Source organism: Ambystoma mexicanum, chromosome 9 (assembly GCF_040938575.1).
Source record: "Ambystoma mexicanum isolate Mex_15411 chromosome 9, UKY_AmexF1_1, whole genome shotgun sequence".
Classification (NCBI taxonomy): domain Eukaryota; kingdom Metazoa; phylum Chordata; class Amphibia; order Caudata; family Ambystomatidae; genus Ambystoma; species Ambystoma mexicanum.
In genome coordinates, this window is record NC_090931.1 from 710,769,794 (window position 1) to 710,790,833 (window position 21,040).

At 47.1% G+C, this 21,040-nt stretch overlaps 1 protein-coding gene across 4 annotated transcripts in view; it reads left to right on the plus strand.

Moving 5' to 3' along the window:
* SGO2 (shugoshin 2) overlaps nucleotides 1-21,040 on the plus strand; it is a 437,789-nt gene that overhangs the window by 90,950 nt on the left and 325,799 nt on the right. For 2 of the 4 annotated variants that reach the window (XM_069615598.1, XM_069615601.1), the window contains exon 1: nucleotides 11,994-12,126. The exons of 1 other annotated variant lie outside the window; for it this stretch is intronic. The gene's annotated coding sequence lies outside the window, so the exon portion shown is untranslated. Of the gene's footprint in view, nucleotides 1-11,993; nucleotides 12,139-21,040 lie in introns of those variants that run through there. One more of the 4 variants, XM_069615599.1, reaches the window with a different exon arrangement.

A 21,040-nucleotide genomic window follows, 5' to 3' on the forward strand; every position in this document is an offset into this window, starting at 1 on the left:
AGAAGTAGACAAAGCAATCCGGTAGACAAGGCAATCCAGTAGACAGTATCCAAGGTCGTAGTAAACGAGATTCAAGCATGCGAACAAACGCCGTAAAGTCCTGAAGGTAAACAGCTGTGAAGCAACGCTATCGATTCAGGAGGCCTTTTAAGCCAATAGGGAAGGTCACCTGATGCTGGAATGATCATAGACGTGCGTCAGGTGATGCAGTCACGTGAGATGTTGTCGTCACGTGACGTTTGGCCCGATCATGTGACGTGTAGATCTTCATTGACAACGTGTAACGCCAGCGATGCGAAGGCCGGTAAACACCTGATCCAAATGACCATGTCCTGGCATAACAGGTGAGAGGCCGCAAACTCCGTAAGCCAGAATGTGTGCGTGGGATACCCTTGTTTTGACGTGTAGTAGAGGGGTTAGTACGTATGGGGTTAGCACGTGTGCCTGTGGGTTGTCTGGCAGGAACAGGGCATGTCGTGGGAAATGTAACAATGAGCAACACTGGGGGCATTTCCTGGATTGGTGTGGGCGGTCTGGGGTTCCCCCTTCAGTGTGGGCTTCCTTCTGTTCTTCATTTTCTCCAGGAGGTTTTCGACAAGGGGCTGGCAGTGTCCATGCTTTGATCCCAATGGGCCTCCATTAAGCTCCTCAATGGGTACTTTGAGGGCTGTATGGAAGGGGTTACCTTGGTGGGGAGATTCCTTAAGGGTCTGACTTCTTCTCGTCCTTGTACCTTTAATGGTCTCCCTCCAGGGAATCTGCCCCATGTCTTGCAGTTTCTCCAGGGCCGTCCTTTTGAACCTCTTGCGGATATCGACATCCAGCACCTGACACTCAAGACAACTTTCTTTATTGCTATCACATCGGCTTGTCGACTGGGGGAAGTGGTGGCTTTGTTGTGTTGCCCTCCCTTCCTGCGGTTGCTCCCAGATTCCAAGGTTTTGCACTGTGATCCCATGTTTCTTCCAAATGTGGTTTCTCATTTTCACACGTCCCAGGATCTGGTTCTCCCAGCCTTTTTTCAGAATCCCCAGAGTCCCGAAAAGCAGCTTGGCACGCCATTTATGTCCGACGGGTTGTTCTGGAATACCTCTCTATGACGGAGCAGTTCTGTTGGACTGATAGTCTGCTGGTTATGTTTGGTGCTGCGGGTCAGAAAGCCTCATGGTGTCCATAAACTGTTGGATCAGGAATACCATCTCCATGGTTTACGTGTCTGCTGGCTTGCCTGCACGGGAACATGTCTAGGGTCCCTCCACTAGGGGGATGGCTGCTTCCTGGGCAGACGCCCATCTTTTTCATCTGAGATGGGTATATTCGTAGTCTGTTTAGACCAGTGTTAATTTCCACGTTGGTTGTGTTTTCTTTCATATGGTAGGTAAACAGGGCAGACCATGTTAGGGAGATTTTGTGATGGTCACTCTGGCTCGCCGGGATGACTTCCAGGTTTTTGGTTGCTTCCAAGATCTTGGTTGATACATATATATAGTCCAGATATGCTTTAGATTCTCCTCTTGACCGTGTGGGATTTGGTGGTTTATCTCCGTTTGTTTCCCCATTTAATAGTATTAACTTCCTTCTGGTTATTTCTTTTACCCATGATTGTGCTTTGGGTTTGAGTTTGTTATACAGTATTTTCTCCCCATTCACATAAAACAAGTGGATGTTCAGGTCACCACATATCATAGGTCAAAAAAACAGTGTCCTTCTTGTTCAGAAAGGGGATTGGTTAGCATCCCTGGATCTGCATGATGCATATTACCATGTGGCACTGCTACCCTCCCAGAGACAATTCTTCCGATTTGCTGTGGCGACTTAGCATTTTCATTCCAGGTCCTTCCTTGTGGGTTGCGCTCAGCCTCAAGGGTTTTCACCAAGTTGGTGTCTCCATTAGTGGCTCACCTCCACCTGCAGGAGGTTCAGCTTTTCTCCTAACTGGACAACTGGGATCTGCGGGGGACGGTCTTAGCACATCTACGGCTGGTCTGCCAAGCCCTGCAGGAATGGGGTTTTCTGATAAACTGGCAAAAGTCCCACCTGAAGCCCTCCCAGAATTTGGATTTCATTGGGGCCCAGTTCTGCACCCGGGTGGGGAGAGTCTTCTTGACTCTGGAGAGGGTCCAACAGCTTCACTCTGTTTTTGTCAGGGTTCTCTGGCAGACGTGGGTTCCAGCTCATCTGATGCTTACTCTGCGAAGGCACATGCCCCTTATGCTTTTCTGGTTCCATGGGTCTTCCTTCATCTACGTTTCCTGGTCTACTATCTTCTGGCCCATATACTCCCTGCCTCTCAGGCATACAAAGCCTGGGTCCCGATATCTCAGGCTCTGAAGAAAGATCTACAGTGGTGGTTGCAGGTCCGCAATATCCGCGCAGGCATGGTGAAACTAGTTAGGCCCATGAAGACCACTCTTACTACTGATACCAGTGGGGGGGGCACTCTGGGTGCCTGGTCGTCACAGGGGTTGTGGGTTACAGAGGCGTGTCATCGATCGTCCAACTGGAAGGAGTTGTGTGCCCTTCTTCGTGGCCAGTTGGTTTTTGGCCGGTCTCATGAGGACCAGGATTTGGTGATCAGGACGCACAACATGGCTGCCTTGGCTTATGTGAATTGACAGGGTGGCTCAGTGTCTCGGTCCCTGAATGCCCTGGCCTCGCAGGGGGAATACATTGCTGGTTTCTCTGGTGGCCACACATATCAGTGGAGTGGACAACGTTCAGGTGGATCGCCTCAGCAGGTGCTTCCCCTCCTCTCAGGATCTGGTCATTTCAGACAGGGATTTATCAGAGATCTGCCACAGGTTCGGGTGTCCGATTCTGGATCTGTTTGCCTCCACTACCTCCGTGAAGGTCCCGCTCTTCTGATCCCGTTTTCTGACATGGGGGATGTGGGCGCCCTGAATCTGGATGGCTGCAGGGTCTCCTCAATGCCTTTGTTCCTCTCCTTCTTGTATCCTGGGTGGTGTAGAGTATCAAAGGGTGCAGGACTACGGCTCTCTTGGAGGCCCCTTTCTGGCCCAACAGGGTTGGTTCCCTTCTCTTCGGTACCAGAACAAAAAAATCCTGAACATAAAATGCTGAAGTGCACATATCCATGCAATTATACGTGTGGGTGTGGGTTGGGGTAATACAAAATAGAAGGGGAGTATGGAGGGGAGCTGTGGAGGGTCTCCCCCGTATATAATTGCAGTAACATGTTCGGGGGGAAAAAATAATTCAACATTTCCATGTTCGTTTATTTTTTTTAAGTAATCACACAGATCTCTACTCTTCTGGAGCTCCAGTCTTGGAAGCTGTGGTTGATTCTGAGATGGCCTTGCCCTCTGCAAGCCGATCTGGGGTACGAGGTCCAGAAGATTCAATGGGCAGTCTGGATATTGCACTGTCTCGGTTGACTTATCAGGGGTTTTCTGGTCCAGTGATCGATTCTATTCTCTGGGCCAGATGCGCTTCTACCTTGAAGACCTATGAGTGTTATGATCTTGATGGTCGTGCAGATTAATAATGCCTCCGTCCCCAAGTACCACACAGACAATTGGTACAGGATGCCTGTGCAGTCTTTGAGGCCACAGGTTTTTGTTTGTGAGCCGTCAGGTCTGGAACCGGGAACTGCCAGAAGGACCCCTTGAGCGCTGTAAGGCAATGAGTGGTTATCAGATAATGTGTGATTGTTACAAGGTAAACCCAGCAGTGAGATAAAGTACCTCTTACCTAAAAATACGGAAGGTTACACCCTGATGGAAGAGGCAGAGAAACCCGGGACAGAGGGCTTGGTGGGCTTCTCGGTGTGGAATGTGGATGGTATCCAAACCCTGGATGGCAGCACACACGTGGCTTGTGGTACTGTAGACAGGCAAACGCCTAGCAGAAGGCCAATGGCCAAAGTCACTGAATCCAGAAACGAAATCCGTAAAACAGTCCAATTCCAAAAAACCAAGGTCGGTTAACAAATGCCAGGAGTTGACAGAACAATCCAGTAAACAAAGTCCGAGGTCTGGTAACGTGTAAGAAGCAAGAAGTAGACAAAGCAATCTGGTAGACAAGGCAATCCAGTAGACAGTATCCGAGGTCGTAGTAAATGAGATTCAAGCATGCGAACAAACGCCATAAAGTCCTGAAGGTAAACAGCTGTGAAGCAACGCTATCGATTTCAGGAGGCCTTTTAAGCCAATAGGGAAGGTCACCTGATGCTGGAATGATCATATACGTGCGTCAGGTGATGCAGTCACGTGAGATGTTGTCGTCACGTGACGTTTGGCCCGATCACGTGACGTGTAGATCTTCGTTGACAACGTGTAACGTTGCGGGCCAGCAGATGTTTCCATTGTAGACGCCAGCGATGCGAAGGCCGGTAAACACCTGATCCAAATGACCATGTCCTGGCATAACAGGTGAGAGGCCGCAACCTCCGTAAGCCAGAATGTGTGCGTGGGATACCCTTGTTTTGAAGTGTGGTAGAGGGGTTAGTACGTATGGGGTTAGCACGTGTGCCTGTGGGTTGTCTGGCAGGACAAGGGCATGGCGTGGGAAACGTAACAGATTCCCCCCTCAAAGACCCACGACTCCGTGGGCTGGAAGGGTTATCCCTATGAAAACGGGCAACCAGAACCGGAGCGTGTACATCACGGGAAGGGATCCAAGAGCGGTCCTCAGGGCCATAACCCACCCAGTCCACAAGATACTGAAGACGACCCCTGAAGAGACCAGAACCCAAAATGGCCCTGACCTCATACTCATCGGGAGAGGAGACAGAAACAGAGGCAGGAGGGGCATTGAGTCGGGTAGGGGCAGGACAGGGTTTGAGGAGCGAGGCATGGAACACAGGGTGGATCCACCAAGCGGGTGGAATGGAAAGGCGAAAAGCCACAGGATTCAAGATCTTGGAAATTCTGTAGGGGCCGACAAAACGCGGCAGCAGTTTGCGACATCCAGGAATGTGCAAATGGCGAGTCGAGAGCCAAACCTGGTCCCCCACACAGTACTCAGGGGCTGCTACCCGCTTCCTGTCCGCTTTGGCTTTCATTACCACCTGACCACCTGAGCCTCGCGTAAATGGATAAGAGTTTGGGCATGGGCTGTGACCAAATTACGGGCGCAGGCATCGGCAGCAGGAGTGGTGGAGGGCAAATCAGGAAGGGAAAGGGTACGAGGATGTTGGCCATACAAATAGTAAAAGGGGGAAAAGCCAGTAGACGAGTGCCATGAGTTGTTGTATGCGAATTCAGCTAAATGGAGTAGGTCAAGCCAAGAATCCTGGTACTGGAGGGTAAGACAGCGTAATTACTGCTCCAGGGCCTGATTCACCCTCTCAGTTTGCCCGTCAGTTTCAGGATGGTAAGCAGAGGAGAATCGAGAATCAATACCCAGTAGTCCAGTAAGGGCCCGCCAGAAACAGGACGTGAACTGGGAACCCCGATCTGAAACAATAACCTGTCGGAGACCAAAGAGACAGAAAACGGATTGGAAAAACAGACGGGCCAATGTGGGGGCAGAAGGTATTCCTGTGCAAGGTATAAAGCGGGCCATCTTTGTATAGGAATCAACGATCACCCAGATAGTGTTGTAACCCAGTCTGCGGGGAAGATCAGTGATAAGATCCATAGAGATCGTGTGCCAAGGCTTGGGTGGGACCGGTAGCGGCTGAAGCAATCCCAGAGGTCGGCCTCTGGATGGTTTGCATTGGGCGCAGATCGAACAAGTGTTAACGTAATTCTTAACATCTCTTCTCATTGAAGGCCACCAGCACCACCGCTGTAGCAACTCTAGGGTACGCTTTTGCCCCGGGTGACCGTTGATTGCAGCGTCATGAGACCAGGCGAGTGCCTGATTGCGAACCTCACTAGTGGGGAGGAAAAGTTTACCTTTAATAAATGGCAACCCCTCCTGAAGTAGAACGTCCCATTCTGTCAAGGCATGAGGGTGTTGGTAGACCCAGTGTTTGATAGTGGTAAGAATGGGAGGGGATGGCGTGCATACACAGATGATGTGACCTTTTTCTAACACTGCATCAGGAAACAGAGGCAAAGAATCCCCCCCAGGGGAACGAGAAAGTGCATCAGCCTTACCATGGGAGGGGCCAGGCCTATGTTTCACGATGAAATCGAAAGCGGAAAAAAATAAATGCCAACGCACATGCCTACTGTTTGTGCACTTTAATGTGGCTAGGTCTTGCAGGTTCTTATGGTCAGTATATATCACAGTCTGATGTTTTGCCCCGAGGAGATGATGACGCCATGTCTGGAGGGCATCTTTTATGGCTAGCAACTCCTTTTCGGTCACTGTATAATGGGATTCGGCTGATGTGAACTTCCGGGAATGATAAGAGACTGGATGTAAGTGGCCGGTGGATGGACAAGGTTGTGAAAGAACTGCCCCTAACGCGAAAGAGGAGGCGTCGGCTTCTAGGATAAACGGGAGTTCTGGGTCTGGGTTTTGCAACACCGGAGCCGTGGTAAACCTAGACTTGAGGGTATCAAACGCCTTCTGATGGTCGGGTGTCCAAGAAAATGGAACAAGAGGGCTGGTTAAGGTCGTGAGTGGTGTAACAATAGCAGACAAACCGGCGATAAAACGCCGGTAAAAACTAGCAAAACCAAGGAAGGATTGGAGTTGTTTTATGGTGGTCGGAGCAGGCCATTCTACAACGGCTCTGACTTTTGATGAATTCATGGAAAGACCGCCGGGCGTAATATGAAATCCCAAGAAGTCCACCTCCTTTGAGTGAAACAAACACTTCTCTGGTTTGGCAAATAAGGCGTTGTCTTCGAGGCGAGATAGGACCTCTCTGACATGCATGACGTGTTCTTCCAGGGAGGATGAATATATCAGTATGTCATCAAGATACACCATGACATATATGTCAAGGATGTCAGAAAAGACTTTGTTAATGAAGCGCTGAAAAGTGGCCGGAGCGTTGCATAACCCGAAGGGCATTACCGTATATTCATACAACCCTTGTCGGGAGCAAAACAGCATCTTCCATTCGTCTCCTTGGCGCATATGGATTAGATTATACGCCCCCCTTAGATCTAACTTAGTCAAAATAGAAGCAGGCGTCAGTCTATCTAGCAGGGTGGATATAAGCGGAATAGGGTACCTATTCTTTATAGTGATGGCATTCAAGCGCCTATAGTCTATGCATGGACGTAGGTCGCCTTCCTTTTTGGGCACAAAAAAGATAGGGCTGGCAGCGGGAGAACAAGAAGGACGGATATGGCCTAACTGTAAAGCTTGTTGGATATACTCTTTCAAAGCCGTTTCTTCAGAAGGCGATAAAGAAAATATCCTGCCCTTTGGTATAGGTGCGCCAGGAATCAAATCAATGGGGCAATCGTAAGGCCTATGCGGGGGTAGACCCTCCGCCTTAGCTTTTTCAAAAACATGTATGTAGTCGTGATATTCAACAGGAATGCTGGTCAACACAGCTCCCACGGTATGTGCTGGGGTGCACGGCTCTACGTCTTCCAGTCGGGAAGAGGCCATGGCCCCAAGAATAGCGGAGGGAGAGGTTAGCGAGTTGGGTTCTGTTAAGCAGAAGTGTTGGCATATGTCTGATTCAAACGTTACCTGCCCAGTTCCCCAATTGATTAAGGGATTATGTTGTCTTAACCAGGGAATACTGAGTATAATGCCGAATTGGGGTGTGGTGATAAGGTCGAAAGACATTATTTCTTTGTGGGTATTCTGAATCACCACTTCCAAAGGAGCAGTCTGGTATCTGATCGGGCCAGAAGACAAGTTGGTGCCGTCAACTGCTTGTACATGCTCAGGGTGTTCTTTCTGAACCAGGGGCAGATTGAGATGACGAGCTAGTGTGATGTCTATAAAACAGCCAGTGGCCCCTGAGTCAATCACGATGCGTACATCATGCTCAATGTCCCTAGTGGGTTTCAGGAATGCATGGACCACTATGGGCCTGATGGAACCGAACATGGGTTCAGTGGGGGTCAATGATGGGCTCGCCGGTACCCCCGCTCTCAAGGGCGAGCCTTCGGAAAATCCGGAGTCTTGTTTTTTGGTCGACGGGGGCATTCTTTTACATAATGCCCACTTATGCCACAGTAAAAACAGGTGTTACTGGTTCTCCTGCGTTCTCGCTCAGCTGGAGTTATAGGACTTCGAATGCCACCGATTTGCATGGGTTCAGCACCAGTGGCAGACGAACCTGGAGGAGGCAGGTTAGAAAAGGACGTCTCTGTTTTACGCTCGGTTCTACGAGCGTCTAGCTGTAGGGTGAGATCGACCAGGTCAGAGAAAACGGAAGGAAGGGATGGGACCACGGCGAGTGCATCTTTCATGGTATTGCATAACCCTCTCTAAAAAACAATGGCCTTTTTCTGTTCTGGCCAGGATGTCTCTGCGGCAAGTTGGTTAAACCGAGTGATGTACTCAATTAGGGAATGTTTACCCTGTGACAATTCTAAGAGTTCGAGGTCTCGTGATTGTGCCCTATAACGAGTATCGAACACCTTCGCCATTTCAGTCACTAGAAGTTCAAAATCGTATAAAACAGGATGATCGTTCTCCAAGAATGGATTTGCCCATGTGGCTGCCATGCCAGATAGATGGGATAGAAGGAAGGCGGCCTTGGTAACAGAGTCAGGAAAGGCCTGGGGTCTACATAAGAAGTGAAGTTTACATTGATTGATGAAGGTACGGTATTTACGTGGGTCGCCTTGATAGCGTTCTGGGGCAGCCAGAGGAAAAGAGGTCGGGAGTAACACAGGAGTGGGAGCAGGAGGTGGAGTAGGGGCAGGCTGGACAGGAGGGTTGGAATCCCCAAACTCGGCATCAGCAGGCAATGGTTGGTGTGTGCTTTGTAAGGCGTCAAGACGATGGTGGATAGCAGAGGTGGCGGCGGCCATGTCGGTCCTAAGGGCCCCGACAGCCTGCATTAAAGCGGTCACAGGGTCCCCGGCAGAGGCTTCCAAAATCAGCACGACCAGAAGGCTTCACAGACTGTTATGATCTTGATGGTCGTGCAGATTAATAATGCCTCCGTCCCCAAGTACCACACCGACAATTGGTACAGGATGCCTGTGCAGTCTTTGAGGCCACAGGTTTTTGTTTGTGAGCCGTCAGGTCTGGAACCGGGAACTGCCAGAAGGACCCCTTGAGCGCTGTAAGGCAATGAGTGGTTATCAGATAATGTGCGATTGTTACAAGGTAAACCCAGCAGTGAGATAAAGTACCTCTTACCTAAAAATACGGAAGGTGACACCCTGATGGAAGAGGCAGAGAAACCCGGGACAGAGGGCTTGGTGGGCTTCTCGGTGTGGAATGTGGGTGGTATCCAAACCCTGGATGGCGGCACACAAGTGGCTTGTGGTACTGTAGTCAGGCAAACGCCTAGCAGAAGGCCAATGGCCAAAGTCACTGAATCCAGAAACGAAATCCGTAAAACAGTCCAATTCCAAAAAACAAGGTCGGTTAACAAATGCCAGGAGTTGACAGAACAATCCAGTAAACAAAGTCCGAGGTCTGGTAACGTGTAAGAAGCAAGAAGTAGACAAAGCAATCCGGTAGACAAGGCAATCCAGTAGACAGTATCCAAGGTCGTAGTAAACGAGATTCAAGCATGCGAACAAACGCTGTAAAGTCCTGAAGGTAAACAGCTGTGAAGCAACGCTATCGATTTCAGGAGGCCTTTTAAGCCAATAGGGAAGGTCACCTGATGCTGGAATGATCATAGACGTGCGTCAGGTGATGCAGTCACGTGAGATGTTGTCGTCACGTGACGTTTGGCCCGATCATGTGACGTGTAGATCTTCATTGACAACGTGTAACGTTGCGGGCCAGCAGATGTTTCCATTGTAGACGCCAGCGATGCGAAGGCCGGTAAACACCTGATCCAAATGACCATGTCCTGGCATAACAGGTGAGAGGCCGCAAACTCCGTAAGCCAGAATGTGTGCGTGGGATACCCTTGTTTTGACGTGTAGTAGAGGGGTTAGTACGTATGGGGTTAGCACGTGTGCCTGTGGGTTGTCTGGCAGGAACAGGGCATGTCGTGGGAAATGTAACAATGAGCAACACTGGGGGCATTTCCTGGATTGGTGTGGGCGGTCTGGGGTTCCCCCTTCAGTGTGGGCTTCCTTCTGTTCTTCATTTTCTCCAGGAGGTTTTCGACAAGGGGCTGGCAGTGTCCATGCTTTGATCCCAATGGGCCTCCATTAAGCTCCTCAATGGGTACTTTGAGGGCTGTATGGAAGGGGTTACCTTGGTGGGGAGATTCCTTAAGGGTCTGACTTCTTCTCGTCCTTGTACCTTTAATGGTCTCCCTCCAGGGAATCTGCCCCATGTCTTGCAGTTTCTCCAGGGCCGTCCTTTTGAACCTCTTGCGGATATCGACATCCAGCACCTGACACTCAAGACAACTTTCTTTATTGCTATCACATCGGCTTGTCGACTGGGGGAAGTGGTGGCTTTGTTGTGTCGCCCTCCCTTCCTGCGGTTGCTCCCAGATTCCAAGGTTTTGCACTGTGATCCCATGTTTCTTCCAAATGTGGTTTCTCATTTTCACACGTCCCAGGATCTGGTTCTCCCAGCCTTTTTTCAGAATCCCCAGAGTCCCGAAAAGCAGCTTGGCACGCCATTTATGTCCGACGGGTTGTTCTGGAATACCTCTCTATGACGGAGCAGTTCTGTTGGACTGATAGTCTGCTGGTTATGTTTGGTGCTGCGGGTCAGAAAGCCTCATGGTGTCCATAAACTGTTGGATCAGGAATACCATCTCCATGGTTTACGTGTCTGCTGGCTTGCCTGCACGGGAACATGTCTAGGGTCCCTCCACTAGGGGGATGGCTGCTTCCTGGGCAGACGCCCAAGGGGTGTCTCTGCAGAATATGTGTGCTACTGGGGTAAACCAGAGCATGCATAGCTCTCAACTCACCCGCTTTTGTCGGGTGTCACCCGCCTTGAAAGCAGATGAATCACCCGCCAAGTCTCTCATACGCCCATTCACTTCTATGGGCCCCTCACCCGCCAAAAAGAAAATCGGGTGTTTTCACCCGCCTTGGTGACAAAAAAGGTTGGGAGCTATGAGCATGTTTATCAACCTTTGTGGGCTTAATGTGTCCCACCCCAGGAATGGATCCTTTAGGGTTGAGGTTTTGTCTGTAGGCATGGGTTGATTGTTCTGGGCGAGTAAAGCGTTGTTTATGGTGTTGCAAAACTGCTGTGTCTCTGTGTCGCATTGGGACCTCTCCACATTGTCTGTGCTTTGGTATACTCAGAGGTAAGTACTGGGACTAGGGATGTGGGGGTAATGCTTTGATTACTTACCATTAATATACATTGCTCCTAGTCCTACTCTTCCTCGTCACAGTACCAACGACCCTCCTCTCCCTCCCTGCAGGGAGAGTCCCATGCTCCAGATTGGATATTGTTAACTGGGGCTTATGGGTAAGTATGAGGTATTATACCTCAGAAGAAAAGAAAGTGAAGAAGGGTTACTGGAGTGGAGGGGGGGGGGGTTCAGTGGTATGTACTGTCAAGAGGAGGAGCAGAACTAGGAGTAATGAAGATTACCAGTAAGTAATCAGAGCAATACTCACAGTGTCGTTCTGGAAAAGTGAAGCTATGGCGGCCATATTGTAATGTCCCAAGTTAGCTTCCCTTTTAAGAATCCACTGACAAAGCAGTATAATAGAATGATATGTATCACGACGTTACTAGAGACCTACCATGGTGTTGTTTACAATGTAAATAATGATTCCATCTCTAAATACATTTTCAAACGTATATTAATGCTTTGTATACATTTGATGTATTGTGAAAAAATAAGAAAAGCAATGTATTTAACACATCCACATCACCGAACTCGTGATAGCAATGTGGTTGTATTCCTTCTACGTTACTTAACCACAACAGGGAAAACCCGGGTCCCTTCTTTAATCGGATTGGCTGTGGAGCTTTCCCGTTGCTTAAACTGACCAGACAATCCTTTTGATTGGTTATGCTTGGTCATATTGTGTGAGCGACAGCGCCCATTGGCTGCCCGTGTTCGGCCAACGGTATCAGCTGATTATCCCGAATCGCTTGCCTTTGAAAGTTAACAGCGGGAGCAGGGGAACCTGGCGTTCAAGTTGCGGAGAGTGGGCTAAGATCGGCGCCCCGCACTGATAGGTGGGAGTTCAGGTCCGGAGCTTGGTTCTGAAGCTTAGATTCCTGATCTACGCAGTTAGAGAAGGAGTATTACACATTCATATTGGGTGGAGAGGGGACGTTTGTGTTTAGGAGGGTTGTTTACGCAGAGCGTGTTTTAAGTGCATTGGAGAAGGTGGTTGATGTGCACGCTGGACGGCATCTTGGGTGTAGATGTTTTGTTGTTGCATGCATTCGTAAAAGATGCTCCCTGGTTTTATCCAATTACGTGTCGGTTTTCTTTTAGTACAAGGATCACGTTATTTAGTTCACTCATTAAAACATGTTAAGGTGTAATTAAATATTGGTGGGAAAAGCCCAATTGCGTGGCAAAAATGACTTAATTTTGTTGAAAACGTGGCCACAGTTGCTATGGGTGCTCCGAATCTATGCTGACAGATCTCGCGTCATCATCCCCGCCCCCTTTTTGTGCTCTGAAACCAAGAAGCAGTTTTGCTGCTCTCCCTTTGCTAGAGCAACTCCGGTAGCTCGGCTTCGCGGACAAGAGTTCTTGAATGAGTTAATGCGCATGAAGATAAATACTCAGAACTTCCCACCAAGCGCTATAGCCATTTATGCCCATTTCCATTTATGCCCATTTGCTAGGTGTGCATTATTTCTTTTCTATCCGTACGATGAATCTGTGTAACACCCACCCAAACATTGGATTGAAAGTTTACACTTAATTCTCCCCCCCCCCCCAAAATATAAATTTTATTATTGCCAACCAATCTAGCAGGTCCAACAGACAAGCTCCCAATACAAGATCATATGGCAGATATTACCCATGGGATTGTCGCTCAAAGTTTAACAAACCCTCAGCTATTTTGAAAGTACTGACTTCAGTCTTACAAAAATGGTACTGTCCAGGATCGTCATCTGGCAAGGGTGTAGAAATCCTGGTGTTATTTTTTAAAATAATACAATTATGTGGGAAATCCATCTTGGAAAGGATGGTCTGTTAAGCTAAACAGAGCCCCATTTTGGTAAACTTAATGCTATGGCATAGTAACATGTGTGCCCTGCTGCAACAGTCTATTCATTCACAGCTACTGTTCTCCAGAGCACGTTCAAAGGCCACATGTGCACTGCTGCAACATTCTACTCATTCACAGCTACTGTTCTCCAGAGCACGTTCGAAGGCCACATGTGCACTGTTTGACAGCTGTCGCAGCAGACAGAGATTGCACTTCTGGTTCAAAACCATACTAATGATGATAAACTAATCGCCTGGTGGCAGGGTAATCTTGAATAATAAGCCATACCTGTGTTTTGGTACGGTGTCTGGTAATCCACATAACTACTAAAGCCACATCTAAGCTGTAGAATATTCATGTCAACACTGAGCCCAGGCCAGCCATGGACCGGTTTGTATGTATTCTCTGCAGACTACATGTCTCTGCTGCAGCCAAGACAACCGATAGAGAGAGCTGTTTATTTAATACCTTGCAAGGTTGTCAACACCTCTCTCCAACCCAGGAAACCTTCAGCAGGGGAGTCCTGGGAACCAGGCTTCAAAGAGGCAACCGCTAAACAAAAGTGCCATGGCTGGTGGGTTTGTGGGTGTACATTTTCTCTATATAACTTTGAACATGCCTTTACTTTGTAATGTTGTATTATTGCTGTTTGGTTTGCTACTTTTAACACGTTCACACCCCTCTTAGAGACTGGCCTGCCCTCAAACCATGTTCCAGCAATCAGCGAAAGGTGTAGCTCTGGACTATGCCAGCTTCATCTTTATGATTGAGATCACTGTTGGCTTGTAGTTTTGCAAAGACTGAGTAGGCAGTTCAGCCACTACTCATCCTTGTACTCCTGCAGGGCAGCAGTTATTTTGCTGGCGGTAGAGATAGAACAGGATTGGAGTTAAGTAGCAACACTGAATTCTTGATTGAAATGCTTTGATTCTTAACTGGCTGCCTTCAACTACATTGTTTTTCCCCTGACTGTTCCATTTCAGACGTTAGAAGAAAATATGAAAATCGGGCTTAGTCAGATCTCAAAAAGGAATGTGCTGAGTTAAGCTGTTCATAACTTCCCATATCTGCTGAATTTCAAGGTTTTTGTTGAGTTAAATCTGCTCAACTTAACTTCACCGTAATTAAAGCTTTTTCAGTGAAGTGTTTATTTCTTAAAAAAATGTTATGGGCCACTAGCCACAGGTTTCGTCCGTGTCCACTGTACATGTTCCTCAGAATGTTTCTTTTGGACCCACTTAGGACGCTGTGGCCACTTTGTCTTTTGGTCCCACTGGACAGGGCGTCTGGCCTTGATCAGTGAACACAGCATTCATGCTCACTGGCCATGGCCATATCGCACACCTTTACATGTTGGCCCAATAGGTTACCCAGTACCTCACTGTAGCTGTAAAATGTCACTTTTTTGTATTACTCATTTTGTAATAAAAAAAACTGTTTCCCAAATAACCGTGGTTATATTGATTATATACCACATATTACCCCAATATCCTTAAACGGCTGTAGATATGTGTGATGCATTTTTTTTTTTTCAATCCCGTTTTCTATTATATCCCCGAATATGGGGAAAATAACCCTTGCATATGCGAAAACCTTCGAGCTCTGAACTTGTCCCCAATTTCACATGCTGTCCTCTTCCCCCTCCCCACCTGTAGCCTGATGCCATTTCATCCAAATGTCATTTTTTTCCACTTTTTGTTTTCAGTTAACTCTGGATATTCCCGTTATATTTGCAGTTATCTCTCGCATCGAACAAAAAAAGGCCTTTTTCCTTTCTGAAAAGCCTTTCTCGTGCACAGCACTGTAGGTGATATAGCTAGAATTTTAGGAGAATGGGCAACCCCTTCTCCATCAAATATTTTAACCACTACTGGATGGAATAACCCCAAACCCAACCTGGCAATCTAGTCAAAGATTTATGCCCATGTGGTTTCGTACCTGGTCCAGTTCCATCCAGTGGCTTTTGCTGTGCGCTACACAAAAATGTGGACTTTTTCCTTTATTGGAAAAATAATTGGGAGGAGGCCGAAGCCTACTCAGTTTTTTTTTTTGCTCTCTTAAACACCTTTTCATAACTGATGACATCCAAAATTTAGGCCAGTTGTTTTTGTTCACTGATCGTGAGATCTTTAAAATTCAAAAGTGCTATATATATCTAGATGTTAACCTTCTCATATGTTCTTAACTTTACTTGCAGTTTGGTCTCAGCTCATGGTGCACATGAATGGGGGCAATAAGTAGGCCTCCAACACACAAATAATTTGTATACATGATGATCAGCTTTAATGTTATCAACATTGTCTGGTAATGTTGTCTTTCTTCCTTACTTTAGTTTGCCTGTATGTGTCTTTGATTGTTATGCATTCTTAATATGTATTGTTTGTACTAACGCACGTGTGTATTAAGTCTTGAATTGTTAGTTATTTATTCCATGAATCAAAACTCTGATAAGGTAGCATTCATTATGTTATCCAAAATTACCAGATTAAAAATATTGTTCTTCTATGGTGCATTCTGCAGCCATTGCCTATCTTTATGTATGATTGGGTTCCTTTTTATTAACAACACTCATATATATTACATTTTTTAATACATTAGATGGGTCTCTCGAGCACCCCTGACATCTTGTTACCAACATTATAAACATATCCCCTTGTAGGGACTTTTCATCAAAATGAATTTCATATATGAGGTCATCATTGATATTAGTGATATCCTGAGTGTTAGTCTTAGTGTGCGGTGGTGCCGCGAGTTATGGTTGCTTAACTTACCTGGCGAATTGCTGGGGCTTTTTGGTTTTATTTGTCATAATGTTTTTTTATTCACTGAATTTCATAGGTTTTATTAGTGCAACTTAACTGTAACGTCCCAGCTTTTTTACTGTTAATTTCATAGGTTTTTATGAGTGAAAATGTTTCATGTTACATCACTGTATATAAGCTATTCTTCTTTTAACATGTATGAAAGAACTGTAAACCTCCTTTACACCATATTTTTTGCAACGCATACTGATGTCGTTATCAGCAGCGCATGCTGGGGATGCAAGTCATGGTTGAATTGCCTAGGGCATGAGGCTCCACCATGACCCTAACCCCTCCATACCACCTCCATTATCCACGGCACCTACCCAGCGTCTTAGTTCAGTGTCCACTATACCCTCCTAAGGTGACCAATGGCCAGTGCTGATGACTTGCAGCTATGGCCATTCTCCACGATCCGTAGGGCATGGGCTTCAGCCATGCTGCATTCCCCAAAAGGCAAATAGGAGTAGACAATTGTCCTTGCCCACTGCCCAGGCAGCAACATTTTATCACTATTTTTGTAGTTACTTTTTGACACTTTCAAAAACGTAAAACACAGGACAGATTTGCAAAACCATGCTTTCAGGTCCTTGCTGATGCTCCTCGTGCAAATTTGCTGCAATCCAGTCCATCACTTGAGGCTGTGGCCGCAAGCAGAATATTTGTTTCCATTCAATCCTAGAATTTTGTCCATGCCGTACGCCCCGATAAGCAAATCAGAATACACATTGCCCTTGCTCAGGGTATGGCCCATTGCCCAGGCACCAAGTTTGTACTTACATTTTGACACTTAGAAAAAATAAAACGCAGGACAGATTTGCAAAATCATGCTTTGAGGTCCTTGCTGATGCTCCTCGCAAATGTTTGCTGCAACCCTGTCCAGCACTTTGGGCTGTAGCCACAGGCCGCATTTGTTTTCCCATTCAAACCTGTCCCGATTTCGAAAAATTTACCACATAGCCGGTGCCTGGTGGCCATGCCCACTTTAACCCCATTGCTGGACACATTTGCAAAACCATGCTTTCGGGTCCTTGCAGCAAATCTGTCCATGTTTAATTTTTTTTAAAGTGTCAAAATGTACATACATAAAATAGTCACATAACTTAGCTCCCACTTGACAAAATCCATTTGGACTTTGCACACACATTTGAAGGTTGGGCCTATAATCTTTCTGAAAACGTTTGTGCAGATTTGTCAAACAGCAAAAAAGTTATAAGCCATCTAAAAATGTTGAGACCCACCCCCCTCTAATTTGGCCCCTTGACAAAATCACACCAAACTTTGCTAAACCATTTATTGGACATTTTGTATGGCTCCTATACGCAAGTGTCTCGTCACAAGACGGGTGGGTGGGTGGGGGAAGACATGGGAATCACGAAAGTAGAACAAAAAAGTTATATTCTACCGTGCAAGTGCTTGAGAAGGTGGGAAGTGCAGGAGTGGGGTACCCCCAGGGAAGGTAGACGGAGAAGTGTTGGGTGGGCCAAGGTGGCAAGTGCTAGGGGAAGGGGGGGGCAAGGGAGGATGAGTGTGGTGGGGAGCGGAAAAAGTTGGGCTAGTCCAGGAAAAGGGGGCACGGAGGCAAGTGCTGGCATAAGATGCAGGGGGGACTGGTATGGGTTGATCTGGCTCCTGTATGACTCTGAAGGGACCAGTCATAGCGGCAGACCGAGTTAGCACGAAAGGGGAGGGGGAGAGAAGAGGAGGAAGGGGAGAGGGAAGGAAGAGGAGAAAAGGAAAGTCTTGAGTTGTTGCCAGAACTTTAAGAAGATCTGGCTCAAGTCTGAGGGGGCCGTGAGGCCGTTCCAGAAGGGGGAGCCAGCCAAGGAAGGGGATCTACCTCCCAATCCCTGCTTGGAGATACGTTTACCAGCAGAGAGTTGGAGCCAGAGGACCGAAAATAGGGAAAGCTGGATGTAAAGAGGTCACAGGCCTCCTTCAAATCTTTTTTGCAAACTTTAGTGCAGATTTGTCAAGCAGCACCAAATTTATAAGGCTTTCAAATATTTTACCCCCCCCCCCCCCCCCCCCTCTAATTTTTCCCCCTCTTGGCAAAACAGCACCACACTTTGCAGAACCATTCAGGGTCAGATGTCAAATGATATTTCAAGATTTTCATGCAGTTTCATTGAGTGGCGGCAAAGTTTTAAGCCATCACAAAAACTCCTTTTCACTGATACTGTAATGAAGAAAAAGGCATGAATGTCCCAAAACATCTGAGATGTTCACGAACGTCTTACAAGAGAAATCAGTTTTGGGGCTTTTTATGGCCATATTCCATCCTTCTCACCCCTCATCTCGAGATTGTTTCATTAGTTTGACAAGGGCAATGTTGTGTTTTTTCATATGTTTTTAGTGCAAGGTCTGCGGGTGCAGTTTATAAATCCAACATGGCGTTCGTTTCAAAACTTTGACACACCTCACGTTTTTAATTGACCAATCAGCGGGTGAGTATGGTGTCTGCGAACGTCACACGGCTCTCTAATTGGTGCAGAGACGTCTGTGGACTCCAAATCAGGAAATGAGTCAGCAGACCAGACCATATATCTCAATTTCTTTTAACCTACATTTTGGCTATTTAAAAAAAATGCTGGACGGATTGACACCAAATTTACAAAGGCACGCATTCGGGAACAAGCCACTGCTCTTTATGCAACTTTGGTGCCAATCCGTCCTCTAGTTTGGGCTGTAGATGCAAGCAAAAACATTTTTCCATTGTGCTTTGAGTATTTCAAAATTTGTGGGACCAATCTCTGTAACCAAACCCCACCAAACTTTGTAAAGCCATTCTGTCTAAGGTGGCCACATACTCTTTCTTTTTTTTTTTGTTGCAAAGTTTGGTGAGGATTCGTCGAACTGCACTAAGTTGAGCAACTTAACTATAACTACAGGGCTGCTACCGCAGGCCCTGTAATATATTTTATATGTATTGGGAAAGGCTATTTGAGCCAAGTTGCGCAATCCACAATGCCACCTAGTAGCCATCTGTGGAAGTTGACCTCCAGTTCTGAGCCACAACAGCAAGGCATTGTGGCTTAGCTAAAATTGACTTTCCTACTTTTTTCTTTTTCTTCCAACCTTCGCAAACCCTTTCTTGGTGGTGTGAAAACATGGGCAAATGCTCCAACCACAAAGCTGTCGGGATTGTAATGCACTGATAATCCCTAATGAGGGTGAAACCAGGTATGTAGTTGTCCTGACAGCCTTGCAAAATGTCTGTCTTGGGTTGGTTAAGCTATATATGAAGTAGCACTGCCCTCTTGGACAAAGACAAATTCCTGAAGAAAAGGTTTGCATATGGGCTAACTTGCATACCCACAATGCCTTGCTTTAGTGGCTCAGAACTGGAGATATATATATTTCTTTCTTGTGCTGATTGCAGGTCATTTTAGTTCTTTACTTTCTGGTGTACCAAAATCCACCTATTTTTTTAAAAAATTTTGTTGGCAGAGGTTTACAGCAATCGGCACGTCCGAGCACAAAAATGAAAACATTACATGCACAGGACGTATTGTATCTACAATTAACAGTATGAAGAACAAACAGTAGTGGGACATGTGACCATCAAGATCAATCTTGTGCAACAGGGGGTGAGTCACTTCCAAATCAACTGTCAGTTTGATTGATGAGGGAGCTGCTGAAGGCAGACCAAATGTTCTTCGGTCGAGATTGGTGAGGGAGCATATCAAGATATTATTCCTCACAATTCCGGGCCCAGGTAAGTGTGTTGAGCCACTTCTGGAAGGTCGGGGGGGGGGCTCTTCCAACATTGTAGTACACATTTATTAGCTATCATGCAGCCTATATTTAGGAATTTGGCCATACGTCTAGTATCTTCATTGCTCCACACACCAAACAATACCCCCAACGGATCGGGGTCAATCACTGTTCCAGTGATGTCAGTGAGAGCCTTCAAGATCTCATCCCAAAAAATCCCCAGTATGTGGCAGCGAACTTGGAGGTTTTGAGAGGTGTGTAGTATAACCTGTTCCGTAGTTTAAACTGCATGACTTGCTAACGCAAATTGAGGGATACTCGATTAGTATGCGAGCACATCTTATTCCATAATTGGTCAGAGATCTCGAGGTCCAAATCGCCAGCCCATTCATTACGTGCTTTGGGAGGCTGGGCTGGGGTACCCATCAATAGCATTTTGTATAAAGAGGAGACAACGCCACGGGCACCACTTGAATTAGCAATATGCAATCTCCGGGGTGTCAGGAGGCTTGTCAGGAAAAGTGGTCCCTCTGGCGCGGAAGGCGGCACAGAGCCTATAATATTGTAACATCTCAAGAGCAGACCCAGAGTGGCCCTGGCTCCATGTTTGCGGATCGATGAACCTCCCATCGGGAAAGAGATCGGTCAGTGCCTGATAACCTAGCGCGCCCCAGCGGTGGGTCAAGGCTGTGTCGTGTGTGGGTTACAGTCCAGGGAACCCCCATATGGGGAGCCATTTATAATAGGGGTAGTCTACATCAGTTGCGTTCAATAGGTAGCTCCAGGCCAGAAGGGTAGTTGCCACAGGATCAAGGGGGGAATCTGGCACATAATCGCGATGGAATATAAGGGTCATAGTGTTGATTCTAGCAGCCGCCAGAGTTTCCAGCTTGACATGTGGGCAAGTCAGAGTACTCGGGCACCAATAAGTGGCATACTTGGCCTGTGTGGGCATCCAGTATAGCAGTAAGTCAGGAGCTGTAAATCCCCCCCCCCCTTCTCATATGGGAGTGTCATGTCTGACCATTTCTTACGTACCGCACCTTGATGCCATAAGAACTGGGCACATGATTTGTGTAGTTGCGTGAAGTATCGTTTCCCGGGCCAAATGAGTACATTACTTAAGATGTAGAGAAACTTCGGGACCAAAACCATCTTGATGAGAGCGAGAGTTTACCAGCAAGTGATAATGGGAGGGAGCACCACTGTGCCATTTTCGATTCAGCAAGCTGTGCTATGGCCAAGTAGTTATCTGCTAACAGGGTAGGTTTGGACAGAGACAATCGGACACCTAAGTACCTGATACCGCTGGGGGACCGGCGAAGTGGATATTCCGAGTGTGGTTGTTGGGTTGAATTGGTAAGTGGGAGAAGCTCTGAAGTAATTGATTCTGAAGCCCGA